Source organism: Mixophyes fleayi, chromosome 9 (assembly GCF_038048845.1).
Source record: "Mixophyes fleayi isolate aMixFle1 chromosome 9, aMixFle1.hap1, whole genome shotgun sequence".
In the NCBI taxonomy this organism is placed as follows: Eukaryota; Metazoa; Chordata; class Amphibia; order Anura; family Limnodynastidae; genus Mixophyes; species Mixophyes fleayi.
Window position 1 is genome coordinate 132,767,555 of NC_134410.1, and position 21,468 is coordinate 132,789,022.

General features: G+C 42.5%; 1 protein-coding gene across 4 annotated transcripts in view; it reads left to right on the top strand.

The window, feature by feature from the left end:
- Positions 1–21,468, top strand: part of LOC142101368 (ADAMTS-like protein 2) — an 89,726-nt gene that overhangs the window by 22,790 nt on the left and 45,468 nt on the right. Inside the window, exon 3 of one of the 4 annotated variants that reach the window (XM_075185813.1) lies at positions 8,861–9,075. The exons of 2 other annotated variants lie outside the window; for them this stretch is intronic. The gene's annotated coding sequence lies outside the window, so the exon portion shown is untranslated. The remainder of the gene's footprint in view (positions 1–8,860; positions 9,076–21,468) is intronic. One more of the 4 variants, XM_075185814.1, reaches the window with a different exon arrangement.

The following is a 21,468-nucleotide window of genomic DNA, read 5'->3' on the forward strand; positions in this document are numbered from 1 at the left end:
AGTGATGTCACTGGTTCCTAGTGACTGGATAGGCTGTACTCTCAGTGATGTCACTGGCTCCTAGTGACTGGATAGGTTGCATTCTCAGTGATGTCACTGGTTCCTAGTAACTGGATAGGCTGCACTCTCAGTGATGTCACTGGGTCCTAGTGACTGGATAGGCTGCATTCTCAGTGATGTCACTGGCTCCTAGTGACTGGATAGACTGCACTCTCAGTTATGTCACTGGCTCCTAGTGACTGGATAGGCTGCACTCTCAGTGATGTCACTGGCTCCTAATGACTGGATAGGCTGCACTCTCAGTGATGTCACTGGTTCCTAGTGACTGGATAGGCTGCACTCTCAGTTATGTCACTGGCTCCTAGTGACTGGATAGGCTGCACTCTCAGTGATGTCACTGGCTCCTAGTGACTGGATAGGCTGCATTCTTAGTGAGGTAACTGGTTCCTAGTGACTGGATAGGCTGCACTCTCAGTGATGTCACTGGCTCCTAGTGACTGGATAGGCTGCATTCTCAGTGATGTCACTGGATCCTAGTGACTGGATAGGCTGCAATCTCAGTGATGTCACTGGTTCCTAGTGACTGGATAGGCTGCACTCTCAGTGATGTCACTAGTTCCTAGTGACTGAATAGGCTGCACTCTCAGTGATGTCACTGGCTCCTAGTGACTGGATAGGCTGCACTCTCAGTGATGTCATTGGTTCCTAGTGACTGGATAGGTTGCACTCAGTGATGTCACTGGCTCCTAGTGACTGGATAGGTTGCACTCTCAGTGATGTCACTGGCTCCTAGTGACTGGATAGGCTGCACTCTCAGTGATGTCACTGGCTCCTAGTGACTGGATAGGCTGCATTCTCAGTGATGTCACTGGTTCCTAGTGACTGGATAGGCTGTACTCTCAGTGATGTCACTGGTTCCTAATGACTGGATAGGCTGCATTCTTAGTGATGTCACTGGCTCCTAGTGACTGGATAGGCTGTACTCTCAGTGAGGTCACTGATTCCTAGTGACTGGATAGGCTGCACTCTCAGTGATGTCACTGGCTCCTAGTGACTGGATAGGCTGCATTCTTAGTGATGTCACTGGTTCCTAGTGACTGGATAGGCTGCACTCTCAGTGATATCACTGGTTCCTAGTGACTGGATAGGCTGCATTCTCAGTGATGTCACTGGTTCCTAGTGACTGGATAGGCTGCATTCTCAGTGATGTCACTGGCTCCTAGTGACTGGATAGGCTGCATTCTCAGTGATGTCACTGGTTCCTAGTGACTGGATAGGCTGCATTCTTAGTGATGTCACTGGCTCCTAGTGACTGGATAGGCTGCACTCTCAGTGATGTCACTGGCTCCTAGTGACTGGATAGGCTGCATTCTTAGTGATGTCACTGGTCCCTAGTGACAGACTGCTTTCTCAGTGATGTCACTGGTTCCTAGTGAATTGATAGGCATGCTGGTTTAGTCCACAAAATGGCTGCCTCTACTGTTTATATATGTCAGGTACACTTTTTACTATTGTTTTGTGTTGTAGGATTTATATCTGCCAAATCATTTTACTCCTCTAGTTTATAATACAGACGTTATGATGGCATGCAGAGCACAAGTCACTGAACTACTGACGGTATAGCTATGTCCCTGGCATTCTCCTGGCGTAGATCTTGTCACTTGTGTTCCTCAAAGGAAATGTTTTACATTACTGCGGGGTTACGTCTCTTCACCATCACTATGTGACGTTTTACCTACAGAGAACTAACTGTGTCCGGCTGGTACTCATTGCTGTTGACCCACTAGGTTACCCCTTTGCACACAGATAGTAGCAATATGTCATTCCAGAGATTTGTAGAGATTACTGAAGAATCTGACCACAGAGCAGTCATACAGGGAGTACCTGACTCATAGACCAACCACTCCATCCCCTCCCTGCATTCCGCTCATGCTGCTCTCCCTTATTGCAGATTCTATTAGGAATATTGCTGAAATATGTCTTACCTACAACTGAGCTGTAATACACGCTACATATCAGGCAGCAATGTCTCTTGTGGCTTACTTAATCACTTTATATCTAAAAATACACATTGTGAGTGACATTAGTAGGTAGTAAGTGTTTCTATGCCTAAAATATATATTTCTATATTAAGTTTTATTTGCAGTGGACGACCCTTCCACCTTGTTGGGTGTTGGAGCTGCTGCGTCTAGTGATTGTATCTGGGAAGGTATATCCCATGTATGAACACAACTCTCCCACTGTACATGTAGATTTGCAGCAAGATGCACAGATTTGCAGAGCTGGCGGCATTTGCAGAGGAACAGAAGTTTGCACAGGCTGAGTAGAGGAGTGGGGGGTTTCAAGCCAAGTATGGGGGGTGCACACAATTTTGCAGAGCAGTTTTGAAATGAGTTTTCATTTTGCTGGGTGAAATTAGTAAAATGAGACAAAGTGGGAGGCTGGGCCTGTTTTTAAGGGGTGTTTTGTGCTGTGTGGAGGAATGTATGGCCAGGGCCCTGAGCTGGTGGCCTTAAGGTCTCATGCTGTACTTTTACTGGGACACATGATGTACGTCAGGTGAAACACACTCCAATGTCATTAAAAAGGTCACGCAAAAGTGGTGTGTGTGTGTGTGTGTATATATATATATATATATATATATATATATATATATATATATATATATATATTTATATTGTGTATATTACACTCTGTACCAATCTCCCTCGCTCTCACAAGTCATTAAAGCCATACACTATGAACAGTTGTGTAGTGACTGGACAGGAGGTTTGACTTCTGCAGAGGTCAAGGGGCACCTTGCTCTGCGCTGGGTGGACCCTCCAGGGAATTTTGTGATGTGCTTTATGAATGAGGCCCAACTGTATTTACCAATGTAAACAAACTAAACAGTGCAGAATTCATCCGATTATATTCTCCTCTTCTGTTACTTGGTCTTTCCCAGCCACATATGTTTATCAAGGCAAAATAATACAGAGAGGGGTGATGGATAGAGGGGCATGATTATGTGGGGTACCCAGTTGTTAATTTCATACGTATTCACTAACAAAGCCCGTGGTGGGACAGATACTTGCACACTGTTTTCTTTTCATGCATATATTTATATTGCTGTGCGTGTATTTATGGAACATGATTAGTATAAGAGTCTTTATGCTCTGTGCTGTCTCTAAATGTAATTTCTGTGCAGCATATTCTACTCTCTGACAGTATCTAAGACTTTCATCCTGCTCTGATCGCTCTCTCCTTTCTCAAGGGACAGTTGTCTCGCTGTCTCATATGTTCAGCTCTGCCAGCTGCCTAATCTCTTGTATGGTGCTCACAGATGCTCGTCCTACAAACCTTAATATCTTCTGCTCTACAGGGAGTGTCATGTATGTGATATGTCGCCCTGTGCGAGGTGACTGTAAGAGAACGGTGCAGGATGGGGATAGTGATAATTACCGCCAAGCTTTAATGAGTACTTTCAGCTAACGTGTATATAGCTCATCCCTCACCCACAACTGACCTGGTAGACAGGGGAAAGTGTATATAGCTCAGACAGACGTTTAACCCCTCAATCCAACTGTCCCATGCAGTCATCATACCCAGATATGAAGGTGCCAGCACTGGGCCCCCAGTGTTTGATGTTATGCGCACGTGTAATGTTGGCTGCAGATCCGTGATTCTCACTTCTAGCCTCCATTCAATTTAGTTCAGTTGTTCAAATGTCTATTATTGTTTGTTGGGAAAGGTTGTTTTTTCTTAGTTGTTATCTAGATGGAGACTTGATGGGTAGAAGGTTAATTGGATGTTGTGAGACAAACTGGCAGCGAAGATTGAGAATTTAAATTTTTGTCATTTTGTCATTTTTTATCTTTATTTTGCTGATTTGTTTGTTGACATTTTGCTTATGCTTTTAGTTCACAGTTTGCTGTATTTGCTGTGCGATAGGTGCAGCGATATTGACTTTCTTCAGTTTCTGTGAGGTTTTTTTTTGTTAAATTTTATGTCTGCCTCTTGCAAATTGTGTGGGTTCTAAGGATGTCACTGTTCTACTTACCATGGGCAGATCTGTCCCTGAGAGTAACAGGGATGTGTCCAATTATCCTTTCTGTTATTTGGTGCAGACTCCTGAAGTGATGTCTGAGGTCTCTTCCAGTCACATTCACCCCAACAGGAAGAAAGAAGTGTCACAATGTTGTGCTTTGGGAGAAAGAGATGATTCCTCCACTGACGATCCATTAGTCTCCCTCTGTGTTCTGTCTATACCTTCTCCATGATGACTGTCTGGTATATTTGATAAAAAATAAACCTTTTCTGGTCTTCACTTCTTGCCTCTATAATATATCTGCTCCCTGTCTGATTTGTGTTTCAATAACCGATTAACTGATTCTATTAAAAAAAAGTATATTATTATTTCACTTTTTAGATTGTTATGAAGTTTCAGTTCCCTGTCATGCACTTGTATCTTATGCACTATAAGTCCTGAGTACCCCTTAAGGACATGTGTAAAATCACGTTGCTTTTTTGTATATTTGCATAATTTGAGGTCCACTCCTGCCCCTAACCATATTCAGCAAAGATACCCCAAACTTCCCATAAGAATGAGTTAAGATTGCATTCCTGCAGACAGCGCCGGTATAAATCATTCAATGACGCTGAAATAGCCGCATGATGTCACTGACTGCCGCTTACGGGTCAGGCCGGCGTCTTTATACCAGCACAGATAACCTGTTATGTGTTTTCCTAATGAGTTCAGCTTTCTGAAGTATCATTTCCACATTGCTCAGCTTGGAGGGAGAGTGAGTGGTAGTTATAGAAGCAGACATGGCCTTTAATGGTCTGTCTATTCCTCTGTATTTCTCTCTGGAATAGGAAACGGCGTGTCTAGTACAGGTGGGCATATTGTAGCCTGATAATGTGCAATACTGACCTCACATCAACTGTTGTCTATATCCCTGGATAATATTTCTGTAGGACTTTATGACACCAGGACAGGGGCCATGAAACAATGTGTTGCCATAGTTTAACAATGCAGGATATTCTGTATAATCCTTTTCAGGTGTTCTTTAGAAAAACATTTAGCAATGAGTTCTCTGGCTGCTACCAGGTATGTGTCCCATTCCTCCTGCAAATCATTCAGTAAGTGAATGTGCAGAGCAGCTGTGTGCCTGGGCTCCACCCTCTGTCCTCCTGCACTTCCAGCAGCTGTCCAGACAGCTCACAGACATGGCGTCCCGGGGGCTCTGCGTGTGTTTTAGGAGGTGAGGATTACTGTGTGACCAGGACCCTGCAGCATGTACACGGTTACACTATGGGAATATCTGTGATAAAGGGCAGGGCCGCTCGCTTATGTAAGACATCTGCATTACATAACTGACATTGAGGCCTGAATGCAGAGTGAATGTCACTACCTTACATTTCTTTCCTTATTAGAATGACTGGAAATAATCTACAAAGTGGTCACTACATACTACCAGATTTGGCAATATGTCCACTCTCACGTCCCGCGTTACTAAGGGTTATATACAAAAGAGCAGGTCCTGTCATGCAAAAGCCATTTGGTTTTTACATGTCAAAATGGTGCTGTCTGCATCTCTAAATGAGATTGAAGGGAAGGGACATTTTCTGGGAGTTAGCGCAGCACTTATATACATTAAATCTTGCTGTGTGCCTTTGTCTAATACTTCTGTGGAATTCTGGTGCCCGTTATATGGGAAGACACGATTCTAGCAGATTTTTACCAATGTAATAACAATAGCATCTTTTAAACAGAAAAGTGCCATAAAAATAAAATAAGGATATTACAGATGTCCCTTAATCCCCTGAGTATCGTCCTAACTGATGCATGTGTTCAAGTTAAAAGCAAGGAAATGTTCTGCATTAAATAAGGGGGAGGTCTGTGATCCTACGCTGCCCAACCCAGAAGAAGGGGGTTATTTTCCCACTAGTGATGGGTCCTGTAATGGGTAGGTTTTATATTATCATAAGGTAACATTGGATTTACATGTCCATACACAGGTAGCTGGGGGGGTTGCAAATGTTCACACCACCCCTGGGAGGAGAACAGGCAGGGGCATTTGTGGAGTTCAGATTCGGAGTACTTCTGCACCTACGTCCACTAGTTCTCAATCCCTCTTTAATTTATCCCCCAGCTCTCCAGTGGTGATAACTGCTCCTATTGAGCGCTATTGAAGAGCTGCAGGCAGATTCTGGGCTCCATGGCTGTATGAGCAGTAAACATTGGTATCTCTGGATTAATGGTTGGATTCTCTGTGCTTTGTAAACATACCTACAAATATATTGCCACAGCATGCTGGAAATTGGAGATTATGGTGAGAAATTAGTGTTGGCCCAGACAAGCCCCTCACACCTGGAAGACGTGGTTTCCATACGTGTAAGACCCAGAGTACTCTGAGGTTGCCAGGATAGTCACACTCTGTTCCATAGGACCCCCGGACAGGGGTCTTTTAATAGACACAGACAGGAAATGAAAGCTGCTGTGCATGAGAAGAAAAGGTTCCACCAAGATCAGAAATGTGCATGAAATATCTTCAGTAATAAGTTCCTGGACGTTACATATATTTGTGAATGCCATCTGTAGCTGTAGAATGCAGCTTGTATTTCAGGCCTAGTGGTTCTGTAACAAATTCCCTAAGGACTGTTCTCCCTAATAATGACCTCGCTGGCAATTCAGTGTCTGGGTCTCCTCCTCCTCCTTTCATTGTACCGCTTGTGACCTCTGTCTCACAGTGACGCTGTGTTGTCTTGTTCTGTTTCTTTTATTTTCTAATTGTGGTTTTCTGATTTATTTACTTTTCTCTGACTAGGGTGCACAGGGCATTAGATCAGGCTTTCTTAATTTAGAGTTGTAACCAAAAACTTAGTTTGCCATGTTATTTAAGCTAGTTCTCTACAGCCTATTGTGTGCTCAGTGTATCTTCATCATTGGTATAATGTTATTGTTCTGTAAGGGTCCTGTATGCCCTATTCACCACATGCTATAACAGTAATAATCATTTGAAAACAAATGTAAAGCAGTTTAAAAAGAAGTAGATTAGGTGGTCCTGAAGCATCGGTCACTGATATCGCAATAAATACACTCGGAAAAGATCTCGGCTTTATGGCGCCTGTGAATAGATGCTGAGATTGCTCCAGCAAGAATACTGGACATATGTTTTAATGTCTGAGAATAAAATGCTTATCTGTTCCCTGAGTCCACAAATGTGTTCTGGGCCTGTCTTCCATCCAAGAACGTAAATGTTTATGACGCTGTTCCACATGAAATGTATGTATGGTATTCCTTCTTCTTGGCTTGTCTGTCTCCTGTTTTTCTGCTGTGGGTCATGGTCCACAGATCAGCAGGTGTTGACTGCTTCTGGATGCATTTGGACTGCCTGTACGTTGCATATTTGTGTGCTGGCTGGGTGTACGGCAGTGGTTCCTTCTGGAAATGGGGAATGGAATGTTTCTCATGTGCAAATCCCAGAAAGCCAAATCTCACGCATAGTTTTAGTAAATGACGACAATGTATTTAATCTCGTTATCAAGGCTACAGAGGAGCAGATTCAGTGTTTAGTCTGATAATTGCATGAAAATGTCAGCATTCTGTATCTTTCATGTTCACAAATCTCTTTATGGCGACAGCTGCCAGGAGACATTCAGAACGTTACACGCGCCAACTTCTTTTTAATACAAACGTTAAAGATGGAGTCAGCACGGTGTCAGATTAATCTATGTCTGCAGAGTGCAAAGATAGACATGAAATAACTACAAACGGCCAGGATGCTCTCTGGCCAATGAAGCCTTCAGGTTATTTTACTGGGAGCTAGCGACATAACGGAGGTATGAGGCACTGGCTGCCTCCGCTGTGAGTGCACTTTCAGATGCTGCAGATAGTAAGTTAGGGCACCAGTGGGATTCACTTTTTATTAAAACTACAAACAATTGTCTGTGTTGTGTAGAATTTGCTGTGTTGGGAGTGTGTAATTTTGACAAAATATTGATTGGAATCTGTTCTGGTTTTGCTGAGCCCCCCCCCCCCCTTCCCACGTCTTCTACTGTCATTGGTGCCTGGAGACCACAGAAATGACACAGTATGCACATTAATGCAGCAGCAGCGTTGTACTCTGAAGAGCTGGGGAAGTATTGTGAGTGTGAATTAAGTAACAATTGGAAAGAATCCCGGGGAGGTGTATCTCTTGCTTAATGTTTCCTTGTGTAATGTGCTTAACTTGAAAATATATATATTTCTGTATGCTAACAACCTAAAAGCCCTTTCTGAATGCCCCCTCTAAAACAAGATATATAGCGAAGTTGCTTGGACGGCACCCAGCCTTAGACTGGATTTACACGGGTGTTAGTGTCCTTTCTCTGAGGACACACGTCATATAAACATGTAGGACTTCTGGGGATAGCTCCGCACTTATTTTTGCTATCTACATTTGCCCGGTTATTGTAGCCACACTTGTATCTCTGGTTGTTAATATTCTAGAATTATACTAAATTAATTTATAGTGCTTATAAGAACCTTTTGTTGTATTGTTATATTGGTGCTATTTTTTTAATAGTAGGTCTCCCATTTATTCATGAGAAAAAGATTCTTATTTGTAGGAGGTATTTCTGATGCTTTTCCACTTTGTGGGACTGATGTGTTGTTGTGTTGTTATGCTTTGCATGTTACTTTTAGTACATGAGTTTCAATTGTTTCATTATTTTGTAGGTGTGACTTTCTCCTCAGTCACAAATGTTTCATTCTTTAACTCTTTTGTTTCTATTTGCAGAAAATTGTGAATTAAATACAAAACAAATAAATAAAAATAAACTTCCCTGAGAGATGTAACATTTAAGGTCACAAAATCATATTTTCCTCTTGATTCAGATGGCTGCAATTGTGACAGGAACATCAGCAGCTACATAACAAAGTTAATGTCAGCACTTGTGAACGCTAGACCAGATTGCTGACTGCAGCGTTTCCTTCATGTCAGCTACAAAGTTGCCAGTCTGACAGGTACACAGCCCAGATGGAACGTAAATATTTTCCATACACGTCAATACAACAGTGCACCCTAGTGGCCAAGTGGTTTTAATAAGATGGTAGGTTGCTTGCTCTTGTTGACCGTTTATAAAGAGACTTTGGAAAACTTTATTATATTTGGCAAAAAAAAAAACAGAAACTGATTGTTTTTAAATTGTACAATGTTTATTTTAGGGACTATATAAATAAATGATGATGATGATGATGATGAGGACCATATGAGCATAAAAAGCCTCTAGTAAAAGTTACAAATATATTATGTGAAAGTTTCACAAACTTGTATGAAGTTGGTATGTGAGAGAGCTGTGATTATGGGGGATGATCTTTTTCCAGTGAATGCAGGACTTCCTGTCAGTAATCCTATTGTAGTACACTGTAGTCCACCTGCGTTAAGTTGGACGTGTGTATAGATTGTCTCATTTCAGAATTAATATTCTGGATGTAAAATGATCAGCTCTGCCACAAATTCCACAACTCACAATCTTCATGTACAACACGTTTGTGGCAGAATTACTTATCACGGACATAATAAATCTGACATAGAGCCTTCAGCCACAGACGGCTGGGTAAGGTTCACTGATTCTGGCCCTAAACGCCCTGTGCACGTTAACACTTCTGCGTATGATGGGCCAGTGCCCTGTTAGGAGTTGTATATAATAAAATTTTGCAGGACTGCTGCACTTTGAAATTAATATCCTTACAATGATTATTGTGTGAAAGACACTTGGGTCACATGGTTCTTGGGGAGGTAACAGACCATCGGGGGCCTGGATTGGATCCTGCATCAAAGACCCAACAATACGATTCACTGTCGTAATTGGAATTGTATGACCTTGTTAAAAATTCTTTACCTGACTAGCACTGTGACCATTCCTTACAGTGCATCGGTCACCATGGCCTGAGTAAGGGTTCAGGTGCCATAATACGCTCATATCGCCCCCTCGCCTTCCACTACAGGGAAAAAGAAACTTGTTTTTAGCTAAAATATTCATTTATATTTTAAAATTAATTTCAGTTTATAGCTCTCCCTGTCACACAATTTCCACCCCCAAAAGCCTTGTGCCATAGGCTGCAGCCTAGTCAGCCTATAGGATAATCCGACCTTGCCGTCACCAACAAAGAGAGGCAGCTGGGGACTGATCATTGGCTAGTAACTGCTGACATCACTCCTTGCTTCCTAGCGTGCTGATTGGCTGCCTCCACAGTGTTCAGGTGAAGGGTACATGCTACTTGCTCTGTTTGTCTAAGTAGTTTATTGTTTCTCATATGAAAATAACTATCATTTATATTACCAGTAATAAGTGTGGTAAATTGTGAATGGGGAACCCCTGTTTTTTCCCCCACATTATTATGTTATATTATTTATTTATTTATTTTTTATTTTGTTGTTGAAGGTAAAATAAGTGCAGCTGCGATGTTATGAAAGTACAATTAGTAAATGTTGAATATTGACACTAGTTCTTATCCTGAAGAAATACATCCGTAAAATCCACTCGGATTACACAGCTGCATCCTGCTGACTTGTCTTCCAAATTGTTCTCCATCGGTGTCCTTGTACATACACGTAACGTGTCATTTGCTGTATAGAGCGCAGTTACATTTCCATTATTTCAGACACAGCCGTTCCATGTTTGCCCCAGTAAACTAAGATGATGAAAAGAGACGTTCCCTCTGCAGTTATGTGTAATGTGCAGGCCACAGAGGGAAGATCAGTGATGGGAATAAAGAGATTATCTATCCACACTGTGGTCATCACAAACAAGAACAATATAAAGGCTTCACCCTATGTTATGTGCTCTGTTTGTGGGTCTGAGGAACAGAATCGCTTCCAGCAGGTGCATTAGAGCCTTTTATTCACACAAAATAAACCAATATGAACACCTCACTCGCTATGTCCCGTGGTACAGAGCTGCAATAGTATGGGCACCTAAGCCCCATAAAATAGCAGTACAAAATATAAAACTCTGACACCGCCCCCATACTGTAATAAGGTACCGAAGAGAAACCATTTCAGTAGGATTCTGGCTGAGTTGAGTTGGCGAGTCCAGATCTGAATGGAGACAGCACTTTGAGGGTATGTTTTCTATTTTTCTCTTACAAGCACATTTTTGTCATTCTCCAAAAAATATAATCCATAATGTAAAAATAGAGCCATGCTCCAGTGTATACGAATAGCAGAAATAGGTTTAATCATGCATCAAAACGTGCTCCCCCGTGTTCATTACACCCACTGCAGTTCTGAAAAGATCAGAGTATGGACATAGCACAATAATCTCTAATGCAAGTTCAGCTTATAATCAGCATCATGGGGTCCTGCCTGATTATGGGACACGCCTTTGATGCATATGGATGCAAGAGAGTGACCTAGACGTTTAGCGAGACATCGACTTGAACCAACAATCCAATTAAAAATTCTGGTGATTTCTTTTTATTTATTTTTTACATAAATCATTGTGGAAGACTATAAGAAGAATGGTGGTACTTACCATTTTCCCTTGTCTCATTTTCTTTTCTTTTCTTTTTTCTTTTGCTATTAATATTTTATAATTCTGAACTACCATGGCAACCACAGTTACATGGCACAAGGTGTGGTGAGAAGAGTCGTTTTGGAATGCCCCTCTGTGCTCTGTTTACTGTAAGATCCTTCCCGCCTGCACTGCATTTTTATGGCATGCTGTGAGCCTGTGTCTGACTGTCTGGCAGCCATTTTTCTTTGCCAACCAGAGAGTTTTTGAAAAGGAGATAATAGTATGTAAGAGGATAGCTAAGAAAATTTAGATGCATGCTTAAAAGGTACTTAACTTGCTAGTTACAGAAAAATATATTCTATATGAAATTGCTTTCGCTCCCGCTAATCTAACACTTCCCTGTTCCACAAAGTTATCCCCGTTGCGTGCTGAAAGATACATTTAACACGTGATACTTTATGATATTGCAGTCTGCCTGCTTGAAGGTCTCTAGAAGGAGACAACATAGTGGGTCCACAGTGTTTATTAATACCCCCCTGTTGTAGTACACTGCATTCTCCATTCCCTCTTTCCTCTGTACATAGCTTTAGTAAAGAAGCCCCGCTGCGGGAACGTTTTGTACACTGTTTGGATACAGTCTGCGATGCCTATGTGCATATTTGCTTAGATGAGTCTATGTGTTTTGTGCCTAATGCCCTTCCAGTATCCATACAAGAGGATATAATGCTATAGAACTCTTCTGATGGAGTCCTGCACAGTTAGACTATTCGCCTGATACTTCAAAGCAAGAAGCTGGTCTGAAAGGTTTGGGGCCAAAACTCAATGTCCAAAGTAAAATCCGGTCCTAAAAGATGAAAAGGTCTTTGGGTTTTAGTGTTCAGGCTATGGGACATCTTGCATGCCCGCTGGAAGTGAGTTGTCTGTGTGAAGGAGAGTACGTAGATGTCTGCTGCACACTCGTTGCTTCTACTCATCCGCCCTTTTTTTAGATAGACCTCCGGTTGGACACCAACTATTTTTTAATCTCTGCAACCACAATCACCGCGAGGTGCCACTGGTCCTCGATGTTCAGATGCGCATATTGCCGACTGTTACGATAAGAAATCTCCGCTCATTTTATGTGCACCTCTATGGGACGCGAGGAAAAATGAGCGTAGATTTTTGTAAAAACTCTGATTACATCACCGAATTGAATCTGCCCCATAGAATAAACAGTGGATCAAACAATAAAATGTGATGGTAAGACCATGAAAAATAATTGTAGTTAAAATTAATATATACTTAATTGAATCTATTGTGCTCAGTCTAGCCAATGCAAGATGTAGCCAGCAATGTTCTATAGAAATAAAATGAAATATTCCTCTGCCTCCCCTTGAACCAGCGTACTCTAGGCATGTGCCGACATAGTCTTATATGGATCTAGCCCACAATACATTAATTATGCTGTTAAATCAGATACTAATGTGGCTTGATAATTGATTTCATGTGAATGTATTAAAATATGACATCACATTGGATGTAAAGGCCGTCCAGAGAATGAAGACATTTAATTGTGTCTTGCAGATGTGTTTGAGAGTCCAGTTGCTGTAAGAACGCTTTATTTTGTCTCGGAAGCAGCTTCTGAAAGAACATCTGGATAAAACATTCCCCATATTGCAATATGCAACCCAGAAGCCTAATCCTGGCAGCTCTCTGGTGATGGACATATTGCTGAATGAGAGGGCGAGGGCCACACCGTAGGAAGACGGAGGACATCTCTAGGGTCCTAACCAGGAAAATTGGGTTACAATCTTGCATTGGGATTAAGAAGATGGAGCTATAGATATATATAATCATACACATTCAGTTAATAATCTTTGAGAAATCACAGTACACCTCCGTGTTACATGTGCAATATATAAACATGGTATTATAGCCACATATTCTTATTATTAGCAGGTATATTTATATAGCACCAGCATGCACACAGTAATAAATCTAGACTAGGTATTTGCCAAAGATTTATGACGACGTGGCTCGCAAGCTTACAGTATATACGGATATAACGTGTATATAAAATCTATTTGAGATATACACAGCTCGTCCTTTACCCTCAGATCGCCCTAGAGGTAAATAAAGTGGGCGCCGGCTTTTAATGTATAGGACGCAGGTTGTATGGGGTGATGTAAGTGTCTTCTGCCTTCAATGGTTGTTCTCATTTTCATCCTAAAAACAAATCATGTGACGTATGTGGCGCCTGTCTGAGTACAGACCGCATAATGACCATATCGTTTGCTAATATTTAAATGTTATACTTTGGGGTATCACCAATTATTGTTGTCGCACATGAGCTTTTAATGAGGTTGGCAGATGACCGCACATACCCTATCAACTTTCTTGTGGCAATATATCTTTCGTACACACTGAATTTAGGGGGTGGGGGGGGGCTAAAGCAACAATTATTTTTATTTAAAATTTTGTTTGCATCCAAAATTTTCTAAATCAATATAAAATCAAATACTGACAAAAAACCCCCAAAGGATGTAGAGTACAATGTTTATAGCAGGCCTGTCCAACCTGCGGCCCTCCAGGTGTTGTGAAACTACAAGTCCCAGCATGCCCTTTCAGCTATCAACTGGTTGTCTACCGGCAAAGCATTCTGGGGCTTGTAGTTTCACAACACCTGGAGGGCCGCAGGTTGGACAGGCCTGGTTTATAGGATCTGAAGGTTTACAATAATAAACAAGTATAATCTGAGGATGGTTTCATCTGCTTTCTCGTCGTGCCTATTAGACATCTGGCCAAGATATGGGATGCTACTTTTGTGGAGTGTTGGCATCCTCTGCAGGGTAGCAGAGGAGGAATGACCTGCGGTTCTTGTGAGGAGAGGAGGTCCCTGACCTTGTCCCATGAGGAACAGATCTTGAAGCAAGCCCACCAGACATGTAAAAGCCTACCTGATTGTCCACATTCACGCCAGGAATAGAGTAGTAGACTGATACATAATGCAAGGTCGTCAGGAGTAAAATACCATCTACAGTAAACTTTATAAACATTTTCTTTGTGTCTATGATTTCTCTGATAATTTCCCAGTAGTCCACCTCATCAGGACAGGGGACGATGTCCTGATTACACTCTCTCTTGTGTCTGCTTCTAGATTCCAGGATACAGTTGAGTACAATTCTATATAGAGAAGAGATTAGATATTTTCCTAGGGGTGAAGAGATGCACAACTTCTCAAAGTGAGTGAATTCTCTGGAAACCTTGTCCAACGTCCCTATGTAATGGCTAACCTACTAGTATTCACACCGTTTTTGGTGGTGGTTGGACATTTACTACATAATTTTCCAAAGGAGAGCAGCGTAACCCTGTCCAAGAGATCGCAAAAGAATCATATTCCTGATCTGAGCCAGGTAAGGGAGACTTGGGAAAGGCCTGGAAGTAAATCAGGATTTTCCCAAAGTGGTAAAATGAAGAGGAATGAAGGTTGTATCGATAAATGGGCTTTGCAGGTCTCCTAGATCTTGATTGAGAAGTTCAGGGTAGGAACAAATGTTATGTGGTTTGTTCTGTTTGGGGACAGCCGAGATACAGAAGAGGGAGGTTAGCTTGAGGTCGTTGGCTTCTGTGTCTACCCAGGATAAGGATGCAGATGTGGTGAAGGAAGCAGCAGTCGGGCTTAGATGGAGATGCTCAGCAGTAGATGATCTAGAAAGCTTACCCCTCTCTTTGTGGGTTTCTTAAGGGGGACTAATCTATTCCTGGGGGTATTAATGTTCCGGATAACCTTTATGAGGCATTTTTGGATGACTGGAAGTAGAGAAAGTAGAGCCTAACTGGGAGAGCTTGGAAATAATACAGGAGATAAGGAAGGATATTCCTTTTGATATCTGTAATCCTGACACAAATAATTAGTGGTTGTCAGAAATATTGATCTGGTAGTTCTCTTGGTAGAGGGACTCGTAGGATGGTGATACAGACCCCTAAGTGTTTGGTTTTCTACTTATGTCCTGCAAAGCAATTGCTGTAACCATCCATTCTGAAAAGATTAGGAAAAGAGGTTGTCTGCTGCTGAAGAGTTAGGAGGATGTCATCAATGGTTCTTATACCCTGAATGTCTCGATGTCCTTATGATTACAGCTAGGGGTTCTATAATTAGGGTGTAGTTTAGGAGTTTGATAGTGATGGGTTTCGGGGGGACAATGACTCTAGCTGAAGGCTGAGAATGTAGAGCTTTGAAACCTGCCTAGATCTCCTGTCAGCGTCCAGGGATACAATAATAGCTGGAGTTTTTCAGGTGTTAAAAATGTGAATTAGATCAGTGGTTCGCCACGTATTATCCTTTGTCTGCCCAGGGTAAACCCTACCTGGTCTAATGGACCAGGGATGGGAGTGCAGTGTTCAATCTATGAGCAAGGATTTTGGCATATAATTTAACATTGTTATTCAGTAATGAGATTGGGTGGTAATTTGTACAGTTTTAAATCTCTTTACCTTTCTTATGAATAACTGTAATTCTATCCTCCAGAGCCTTTACAATGGAGGAAGAGAGGCTGCAGATTGTTTGTATAGTAGGCAGCTGAGAAGGCATCTGAACCAAGGGCCTACAGCTTATATAACTCTTCCATGGTCTTGGGGTATGCAGTGGACCTTCTGTGAACCAGTAATGTGAATCGGGGGGGTGGATGTACTGTCACTTACATGTTTTTAGCAGTGGAGGGGGCAGGAGGTAACGGGGAGCAATGTCTGAAAAAAATTTTAGTCATACGATCATGAGTCACCAAGTAACAAAATAGGCAAACTAGTTAATGATACCCTTGGTGAGTACATGGTGCCAGGTGTACCAACAACTGCAGTCAGTTCTTGAGGCTTTTCGCAGCTTACTGTATGGCATGTAAACTTTGAGTCTTCTTCTGGTGTGCAGATAGGTGGACGATATTTGGAAGAATACAAACCTATCATCAGCCCAGGAGGATTGAAGGGAGAATGCCTTGGGTATAGTGGTGAGTGTCAGGTCTATAAGCAATATTAGTGCTAGATGACCAAAAGTAGAAATTTTTTCTGTAATGTGGGTTTCGAGGACTCTCTCTAGAACCCTTTAAGGCAACTCATGTACTACATTTTGTGTAGTTCACCAAGAATTCAAGCCAAATCTGGAAAAAGTTTGCATTCTAGTCAGGGGTCAGGATGTCATAGTTTTGAAAACCTCAGGACTGTGGATCATTCATTCCTTGGGAGTAGCTGAGGTTTTGTGTGGATGTGCTCAGAGTGTTGTTGGATTGTTGAGCAGCCTCTGGTAGGATTCTCGAGGTAATCTTCTCGGCCTTATGTTGCAAAAGACATTTGGACAGGGACCTCACCAAAAGCTGATATTCTTGGTGACTGAGGAATAGGTGAAGGGAATCACCATCAGTAGCAAATGTTGTATCTCTGGACCGAATTTCCCTTACGCAGGCCAGGTAACTGGCGAAAGCCTTCAAAGATTTGGCAAGTTTTGCCTTCATACTTTAGGATCTATACATCTTAGAGGATAGCCTCCTTGATGGTGAAATAGTGTATGCTTAGGGTCATATCCCTAGCTTGGAATTTATCCTCTGTCCTGGGTTTAGGTGTCCTGTTGGTCAGGTCTAGTAGTAGTTAGATTGTAACTACTTAGATTGTACCCTTAGATTGTACGCTCCTCTGAGCAGGGCCATCTCTCCTTCTGTTTCCACCACTTTTAACTCTGCTCTCCAGCTACTTAGCCCTCCTCCTGGAGGGTCCTCCACCCCACGTCCACTCTCGCTCCCTCCTCCCCCCTGGGGGTCTCCCTGTCTTCCGCGCCCTCCTTCTTGGGCCCCGTCGTTTGCGGATCCTCCCTCCCCCTTCCCCGCCCTCTCTAGCTGTGCACTGAGCTTACTGAGTTGCTGTGTTTACTGTACTGTGCTGTCTCCCATTGTATTGTAATTTTGTTTGTCTCTGTAAGGCGCTGCGGACGCCTTGTGGCGCCTTATAAATAAATATTAATAATAATAATAATCGTTGCTCCTTATGAATTTCTACAGACTTGCCAATATCTTAGGTTATTTTTCCGGTCCAGGTTGTCTGTATCTTCTTGTCGGTAACGGATGGCAGTTACAGCTTGTCAGAATTGAGGCATGTTCTCCTCTGTGCTTTAGGCTACTTTATTGTCTACTCTGCTATTTAGCTGTCTGTATGACTCCCGTGGAGGCCACCTCGCATCTAAAGAAGGGCGTGTTGGACCTCCTCGTGTATAGAGGCATGCAGGTCATTCATTTATTTCATTATGGAAAGGAAGTCTCTAGTGGTTACAGACTCCTCATCCCTGGAATCTGGGCTTTGAGGGGAGTCTGGAATTTCTAATCTTTTTTCGGAGGAGGTCTTCCTAGTTCTGTCCTGGGAGATCCCCTTGGGGTGTGTGTGTGTGTGTGTGGTTTTTGGTGAGGTTTGTCCTTCAACATTTTTGATTGTAATGGTGGTTTAAACGGAAAATTTTCCATTGCATGTGGGCTAGAAGTTTTGTTCAGAGTAGATCCACCTTTTGGGAGCATCCCGGATAAGGATAATAGCATGCTGCTGGGGTTTCCACCCCCCTGTCTGTGATGCTATAGTAGCTAAAACATTAGGGAGTCTTAATGGGGTGACGTTGTGGTTACTCAGTAGAGACTGTAAAATAAGCCCCCTGTGTACTGTGAGGGGCTTCTGGCGGGAAAATTGGGTTCTCTTACTCACTAAGCCCTATTGTGTTCTGGACACTATAGCTAAGTAATTGTATGTACATCTAACATGTGAGATGGGCATTGTATACTGATAAAGATAACTGAAAAATGATTATTTATGTTGTAAGAGAATAGTCATTTTTTCCACTTGTGCAGAAGGGCTTTAAGGCCAGCTGTAAAGTTCCAAAGTAGCTTCTATCCAAAATGACTATATTGCCTGTTTATAATAGTGTACAGTAATCTGTGGTTCTGATGGAGAGGGAGCAGGGATAGACAGTTGGCGCCCCGAGGGTCACCGTACTGGATATCGCCACCATGGATCAGGCTGTGGCTGTGCTCCTGTATAATAATTATGCAGAACGGTATTATTCAGTAAGAGAGCCGGGTGCTGTAAGAGCAGGGAGAGCCTTATGGATAATAATGATGGGCCCATGATGAATGCTGCTGGCTTCTCTCAAACTTCATCTCCCTATGTTAATAATGACTTTTATTGTGATCCACCAGATGCTGGAATAATTATATCTGTGATTCTCCAGAATGAGGCTGCGGTGGGGGTAAGGGGGTGTCCTTAATTCGGCTGCATGTGAATGTAAAACGCTAGATACATGCTCCTGCGGTTCCCCTAATTAAGTTACATGTAAAAAGTCCAAAAAGTTCCTCTTATTTGTTTGGGGGTAGTGGGAGGGATTGTAGGGTTTGTTTGACAGAAAGTACTGAAGTGAACATAGAATAATCACTAAAATGTACAATTTTCAATGTACATATACTATATTTAAATCTGTTAACTTAAATAAATAATGAGGAATGATGAGTAAGGATAAGGATAGTTATTTGTATTCATGTGAGATGGTAAGCTGGCATCAAGTGGGCACAGCCTGAAACACACTATCATCATCATCATCATCACCATTTATTTATATAGCGCCACTGATTCCGCAGCGCTGTACAGAGAACTCACTCACATCAGTCCCTGCCCCATTGGGGCTTACAGTCTAAATTCCCTAACACACACACACACAGACACACACACACAGAGACAGACAGAGAAGGAGAAAGAGAGAGAGAGAGACTAGGGTCAATTTTGATAGCAGCCAATTAACCTACCAGTATGTTTTTGGAGTGTGGGAGGAAACCGGAGCACCCGGAGGAAACCCACGCAAACACGGGGAGAACATACAAACTCCTCACTATACCACCTGACCATATACACCACTGTCTGAGAACGGAGCAGAGTAGGGTATGAAATGCTAGGCACATGTGGCATCAGAACCTCAGAATCCTTAGGGCGATGAGTAGATCATCATCATCATCATCATCATCATTTATTTATATAGCGCCACTAATTCCGCAGTGCTGTACAGAGAACTCACTCACATCAGTCCCTGCCCCATTGGAGCTCACAGTCTAAATTCCCTAACACACACACACTGAGTCAGGGGGTGTTTTTCATGCATCCCACATTCAGTCACTTTTGCCCTCTGAGGGGCTCCCCACAAGTTTGGTATATGGGTAACTTCTTTCTACAACTTCTAGAATGCTTGGCTCAGTCCATGCATAAGGTAACACATCTCCATTAGTCTTTCACTTGGGAGATCAAACCATACAGCCGAGTGCCAAACTTTGTGGCTAATGTCTCCCTAGAGACCACAACACGATCCCCATCAGACAAGACAGACCATGTATACCGTTCCCCTCCTTCCACAGGGCGCTTCTCTCGTCCAGTATCAGACTCCCTCTTCCAGGTTAGCGACGCTAATACTAAGGTTTATGTGAATGGAATTTCCTGGCAGCTCAGACGGTTTCTCAGAGGTGAAACTTCCCAGCTCTGCCATTCTGCACGGTATCTGTATCTACAGAATGTACAGTCTATGGATAGGGTTAGATGGGCAGATTACTCTCCTGTATGCTGTGGTTGGCATACGACTGGGAACAGTTACCTGGGCTGAATCGATGTTCATTAACTTTCTCATTATTTAATTAACTAAACAGATGTAATGGTGAATACAAGTGTCAGCTGTGCAGGGTGAGAGGGCTGTGTCATGCGGGAGGGTTGGGGAATATATACACACACTGAAAGCTGAAGCAGTCAAACCCAAATATTCAACTCCACTATGAAAATGATAAATAACTGATATTTTTAAGAAAATTTTATTATCATAAATTATTATTAACCAATGTGGCCAAAATTGACATTTTTGAACATTTAATTTACATCTATATGCTGACAATTTGTTATTAGTTTTTAGTGCAGAAAATAACCATCCTAATACTTATTCTTATTCATAAAATTACTTTAATCGCATCTAGTTTAAGAGCAAATTGTTTTAACATCTGTTTACATTTATCTACCTGTATTATATACCATATATATTATATAACTATTACATGCAGATAAATGCCAGAGAGTAATATGTATGTTATATACAGCATATAATACTCTCTGGCATTTATCTGCCTGTATTATATACCATATATATTATATAACTATTACATGCAGATAAATGCCAGAGAGTAATATGTATATTATATACAGCATATAATACTCTCTGGCATTTATCTGCTTGTATTATATGCCGTATATATCATGTACCTATTACTCTCACGCACATATCTGTATGTAATATATACTATATATATTATATACATGTTGCTCTCTGCATGCACATATCTATGTATATTTCATTCTGATCTCTAAGTACGGAAACTGTTAGTATAAGATTTAATAGTACTTGGTATTGTTATTATGTGTATGAGCAGCAGAACTACCACTGTTTCAGAGGGTGTGGGGCCCCTCGATGCCAGGCCCATCTGCTCAGTTTCAGAGGGTGTGGGGCCCCTCGATGCCAGGCCCATCTGCTCAGTTCCGGGGGTGTGGGGCCCCTCGATGCCAGGCCCATCTGCTCAGTTCCGGGGGTGTGGGGCCCCTCGATGCCAGGCCCATCTGCTCAGTTCCGGGGGTGTGGGGCCCCTCGATGCCAGGCCCATCTGCTCAGTTTCAGAGGGTGTGGGGCCCCTCGATGCCAGGCCCATCTGCTCAGTTTCAGAGGGTGTGGGGCCCCTCGATGCCAGGCCCATCTGCTCAGTTTCAGAGGGTGTGGGGCCCCTCGATACCAGGCCCATCTGCTCAGTTCCGGGGGTGTGGGGCCCCTCGATGCCAGGCCCATCTGCTCCGTTTCAGAGGGTGTGGGGCCCCTCGATGCCAGGCCCATCTGCTCAGTTTCAGAGGGTGTGGGGCCCCTCGATGCCAGGCCCATCTGCTCAGTTTCAGAGGGTGTGGGGCCCCTCG